Raw genomic sequence first — 5,428 nt, 5'->3', positions numbered from 1 at the left:
TGTAAGCATGCAAGTTCAGTTGATGTGTTTGAAAATACTTATAACGAATTTTTACTGCATCTTACAAATTTATCGTTTCCATGTACTGACCATAAAAATGAAATTGTGACTGACATTTTTACCATGTATATTGTGATGCGTATGAGGCAATATTCATACATAGTGAACCAAAAAGAAAAAAAAATCAACAGGACAAAAAAGAAACTGTCAAAACTTGTAGCAAGTTAATTTGAATTAATAAAAAAATATAAATAAGAAGAAGGATTGACATAATATTAAGTAAAAAGTTTGCATTGTACATAACCTGTTATAGTTATTAATTCTTTAAACCTTAAATTATAATGTAAAAAATACAATATTGAATAAAAATATTATTGTTAAGAAATCATAGCGGCAATGTGTAATATGTATTTATAATAAATGATATTACATTGGTGATGAATGTGGATTGTCTATCGTTCATTAACAATTATAATTATTAAGGGCCATTAATTATATTAGTGATTTATTGATATCAATATCTTATGCAGTGCATAAGGTAATAATATGGACAAAAAATTGGTGAATAGTGCAATTCATTACACGTTTATGGTTAGTGTTAAAAAATTGATTTATTTTTGTTACAAAGTCGTAATTACTACATCGCATTAAAAATTTCGATAGACTTTGACTAATTAAGAGGTGAACTTCTATCAAATTATCAATCTACCGGAAATTTTTGAAACAAGGTATACTATGCGAATTTAAGATTATTTCTCAATAAATACTTTTTTCCTTTTTTCACTTTTTAAGTAATTTTGGTTTATTTGAACTTTAAATCCCAACCTTAGTTATATACAATATATACGCATATATACATAAGTACTACCTTTTCCGAGCACTTCGTTTCCCGTACAAAAGTATTCATGTTAAATTTAATTACCTAATGCTAACACTTAGTGTAACGCGTATGGATAAATACAATTTTTGGTATTTGTTTTGATATATAGATGATATTTTCGACATAATATTAATTTTATATAACTGTCTCGCTGAGTATTATTTTTTTGACCATTTACCATTTTCACCCATCCTGGCTGGTGTACCCCAAGGTGCCATTTCATCTCAAATTCTCTACAACATATATGCAGCTCACCAACTAACTTCTCCTTATACTTCAGTAGCTGAATTTGCTGATGAAAAAATCATCTTTACTTCTAATGAAAGCCCTATTGTCGCCTGCCAATATCTGCAAAATCATCTAAATGACATGGTAGTATGGTATTCAAAGTGGAAAATAAAAATAAATAATGAAAAGTCTTCACATATAACCTTTACCCTCAGACAAGGCGCAGTCCCTTCGGTCTCCCTTGCAAACAAAATTATACCACCAGTTACCAAGGTCCAAATACCTAGGTCTACTCCTAGACAAAAGATTAGACTTGGGCCGAGCATATTAAACAAAACGCCTTCTGCTAAACTCCAGACGAAAATGTCTGTACCCACTACTAGGCAAATAGTCTAAACTAAACCTCAATAATAAACTATTGCTTTACAAAACTCTCCTGAAGCCCATTTGTTCTTATGGTATCCAATTGTGGGGAGCTGCAAAAAACTCGAATATTTACAAAATGCAAACGTTTCAATCAATATCACTTCGTATAATTACTAACGTTCCCTTTTATGTTACAAACCATAATCTACATTCAGATCTCGGACTACCAACTGTAGACGACGTGGCCACATCCTCCTAAAGCGCTACCGCTCTCGCCTTACCAACCATCCCAATCCGCTTATTCTCACCTTTAATTCCGCAAACATTCCTGGTAATCCATTGAGAAGATTAAAGGAGCGCTGGTGTCGTGATTTAATTAGCTAGCACTTAAATAACTATATACTGTAAAATATAAAAAAAAAAACGTTAACATATGTGTATGTATAATGTAAAATAGCCAAACAAATATCACGTCGAGTGTTACTGCTGGGTAGCTACTCCCCTCACAATTTTTCACCACCAACTGTACTTTTAAGCTCATGCGCTTATTGTAACTACTATTACCGATTGTATATATTCAAATAAATGTTAAAAAAAAATTATAAGTCTTATATTTATATAAATTGAACTGCAAAACAATTTGCATGATTTTCGTGATTTTGTCAAAATTTGACAAATGCTTATAAAAATTAATTTAACTTTCCGGTAATTTTTTATTATAGATTGAAAAATCAAGAAATCTTGTGTACATTTTCAAATTTTGAATATAAAAACAAAAATGTCTATGAAATTTTTACTAAAAAATAGTCTACCTTATGAAAATTGTATAGGATAAATTCACTATTATAGAGATCAAGAATAAATAGCAGTTAGTTACTTATTTATAATAGAATTTAAGCGATTTTAGAACGGATTGAAACATAATTTATTCCCCCCCCCCCCTCAAAAAAGTTAGTTTTAAAATAATTTTTAATTTTTAGTAATTGTTTACTTAAATAACATTTTTAACAATATATTATATTCATACTTCACTATAAAAAAATATTATATAGGTAATACATAATACATAGGTATTATAAAATTTAGTGCAGAGTGAAAAGATGTAGAGTGTATAGGAGGTTACTATAATGTGATTTAGATAAATTATTAAAATCAATACATAAGATAGACCTAACCTATAGGACAGATAATCTAAAAAGTAATAATATAATTAATTTAAATAGGGGCTAAAATTGATTAACATTTGAATTAAAGGTGAGCTGGTTAAATATGATAAGCATAACTTATCAAAAAAAAAAAACTTATAATTATAGGTATATTATATTATGACATAATAATTGTGTAGTTATACAATAATAAAATGCTTCATTTTTTTATTGTTTTTATATTTGTCTACAAATATATAGATGCATTATCTACTACATTACAATAATGATAAAATTATAAATATATATGTTAATAAGTAATAACCATCTAAATGATATGTTTTATTTTACATTAGTTAGTTAGAAAAATAAAGTTTTTATTATAGCTAAGATTCCATTGTAAGTTATTTAATAAAAACTTCTAACTTTAAACGTAGATAGAAGATAAAAAAATATTTTTTTTTAGATTCTTAGCCTATAATAATAATAATAATAATAATAATAATATTAATATTTAATCAAATATTTAGATGTGCAGTATTCAAAGAACAATAGATTCCTACCATAGTATGGTTGCCAAATTTTTATCAAATGAAACACAGATATCATAAATGTTTTTTAGATTATCAATTAAAAAAAAACTTAACCTAACCTAACCAGAGAAGGAAAATAAACTCCTAGATTATGTAATATTGATGTAGACAGTCATAATTATAGACAATTCATTGTATATTAATACTATTAAAATCTTTAAAATAAAAAAAAATATTTAGTTAAATCGATAATGTTAAAGATAATGGATCAAGATAAAAAAAAGTAGGTAATAGTAAGTCAAAAGTGTAAGTGATGTTAAAAATATTGATATTGAAATGAATGAAGTAGAATTGTCAATGTTTCGCCTAAATCCTTTAACTCTGTTAAATAATTTAAAAATGTATTGTCTTGTGAGTGAATTAGTACATTTATAATTGATGATGTGATCAAATATTTAATTATTAATTACAGAAAGTATAGTCTGTTCTGTATTATTCTATATTCTATTTCTTTTGGTACAAATGAATAGGTTTATTTTTTAAATTATGCAAGATAATACTTATAATATAAAAACATTTCTTGACATTGATACCTATTTTAAAAATGGGTTTAATTTTGATTACCATAAACATACATTTAAGGAGAACATTGGATTTTAGGCATAATTTTCATTTGAAATTAAAAATGATAATTACTTTACTCTCTTATTTTTCTGAATGAAAAAAAAATCATTTTATCTGCCTACTTCAAATAACATATTTGTAATTTATGCTATAATATTTCAAGCTATTGACAATTATTGTTAAGTTTGAAATTTAACTTGAGTAAATAGCAATGACTAATGTGGAACTTTGAAATATAACTAGGTTTATCTCAAATAAAGAAATTAAAAGATTTATAATTTATAACATATAAATATATAATATATAAATAAATAATTTATATTAAAACAGCTATAACTATACGTAAAATTAATAAATTTAATTGTATTAAAATAATTGACAGAATGTTTGTATTCATGAATCTCCTTTGGAATTTCAATTTGAAGCAATGTTTTTAAAATAGCTGAACAGTGAACATTTATAAGAACTATATTTTGTAAACCATCATAATCCAACGAAAAATTTAGTTTTTCGGTGTATGCACATGAGTATAACCATTTAAACATTTTAAACATTTTAAACATATTTTATTGTTCCCTTAGTTGGAATTTATAATTTCCATAGTCACACAGTTGTACAGATTAAAGTTGGACAGTTACTCAATATAGTCATATAGGAATTGAAGAAGTACTAACCGTAAAAGGTATAATATATTAATAATAAATAATGTGTAGATAATTATTAACGTGTACCAAATGTTTTTTTAATGTTATAACTAGTATTTTCCCAATTTCACATTAGGTTAGGTATATTGCTCCATACTTATAAATATTTTTCAGGATTTTATATTTGTATTATTTGCAATCAAAATGATTACATTTTTATTATAACTGACTGACTGTCTATAATAATAATATATATATTTGATACACAATACATTTTATTATATTATAAAGTACCTACTGTCTATTATAATTTATATACTAAATAGTTGATTTGAGGTTTTTTTTCCTATTACCATAGTAATTAAGGACATGTTTGATTGTGGTTTATTTTACCTATGTATGTTTACATGCATTTTGTTACACCACAGATTCTTATTTCTTCAACACACCTTTAAATAATCGCAGAAAATGGCTCTTTTATAGTTCTAAAAAATATCATAGTTCACTTTTAACCTCGGGAAACATTTTAAATTTAACAAAATTAGCAAATGAACAATTAGATGACTTGTATTTTACTATTCTTATGATTCCAGCTCAGCTTTTAACTATTCAATTAAAAATAAATTATTGCATATTTATATTTCAAGTCAATTAGTTAAATATAATCCTAAAATATAATTTTTTTTGAAAATTTTCATCTTATTCTATTGATTATTAATATACGTAGTTTTAACGAATGAAGTATAAATTAAAGATTGTAATTTTGTTTAATTTACATTATATATTATATTGCAAAAATATAGCTATTCATTTTTTAACTTTTACTCGCGAGCGCAGTTTAAATAATATGTAATATTTAGTTTACCTACTTGTACTTTGGACGCAGTTTACAATCGCCGAGATTAACCAACTAGTTAATCATGGATCCGTACATGTATATAAATATTAAAACATATTATATACATATTATAAGTATAATTTTTTTTATTAAATGAATTCAAAACGGAT

Source organism: Aphis gossypii, chromosome 2 (assembly GCF_020184175.1).
Source record: "Aphis gossypii isolate Hap1 chromosome 2, ASM2018417v2, whole genome shotgun sequence".
In the NCBI taxonomy this organism is placed as follows: domain Eukaryota; kingdom Metazoa; phylum Arthropoda; class Insecta; order Hemiptera; family Aphididae; genus Aphis; species Aphis gossypii.
This window is presented reverse-complemented; position numbering follows the sequence as displayed.